Consider the following 1186-nt stretch of genomic DNA (forward strand, 5'->3'; position numbering starts at 1 on the left):
ACTCTACCCACCTCTGAGTACATAATTACATATATATACATACAGTATATATATAAGAATATATTTGTGTTTCTTGTGCCTTGATTTATGTTATGTTTGTAAAGATTTAATTTATTTTTGTTTTAGTTAAAGGGGTATCGTTTAAAATACATGAATCTGCAGATTATTATTTCTGATTGCTTGATTACGTTCATGTTCTTATTTTACAAATAAATAGACGTTACTCAACAGTTACTCAGTACTTGAGTAGTTTTTTCACCAAATACTCTTTTATTCTTACTCAAGTAATTATTTGGATGACTACTTTTTACTTTTACTTGAGTAATATTGTTCTAAAGTATCAGTACTCTTACTTGAGTACAATATATGGCTACTCTACACACCTCTGCCTTTTACCTACCTTTCACCCAACTCTTCCAGATTATCGGCCGTGACTGTAAAAAAACAAAAACAAAAAAACCCTGACGGAATACATTGTGTATTAGATGTGTAAATGTGTATGAGATGTGTGTTAACAACATCAACAACAACAAGACTTACAGTCGGAAAGGTTGTTATACTCTGGGCTCATGAGATAACCTTCGTCTGTTAGATTGATGATGCCTGTAAATAGAAAATAATAATAATTATGATAAATAACGGATCGCTGTGAAACTTAAATGACAAGAAAATGACTTAAAAAGATGGTAAAAGTTTTCTTATCAATGTCCATGATAGGTCTCGTGTTCTTGTAAACAGGCTCTTTGGTGTGAGTAACTAACCAAAGGTGGAAAAAGCTGTACAAATGTAACCTATGGTGCACATTCAATATTCACTTGCACTAAATATGTTCACTTTAATCCATTGCTCATTATTATTATTGTTATTATTTATTGCTGTTTCTTGTATCTTTTGTACTTTTTTCTGCATGCCTAGTTTTTTACGTTTTTAAATATTGAAATTTTTAATTTGACTCTTTCCCCTTGACTGCTGTAACACTGGAATTTCTCAATTGTGGGATCAATAAAGGTGTATCTTATCTTATCTTATCTTATCTTATCTTATCTGTGCTTTCTTGACCAGCCTTGTTTGTAGTATGTGCTTAAAGGTCACTCCATATGGTCTACATCTGGTAAGAGTGAATAGTGTGTGTGTGTGTGTGTGTGTGTGTGTGTGTGTGTGTGTGTGTGTGTGTGTGTGTGTGTGT

The sequence above is a fragment of the Epinephelus moara genome, chromosome 6, assembly GCF_006386435.1.
Source record: "Epinephelus moara isolate mb chromosome 6, YSFRI_EMoa_1.0, whole genome shotgun sequence".
Classification (NCBI taxonomy): Eukaryota; Metazoa; Chordata; class Actinopteri; order Perciformes; family Serranidae; genus Epinephelus; species Epinephelus moara.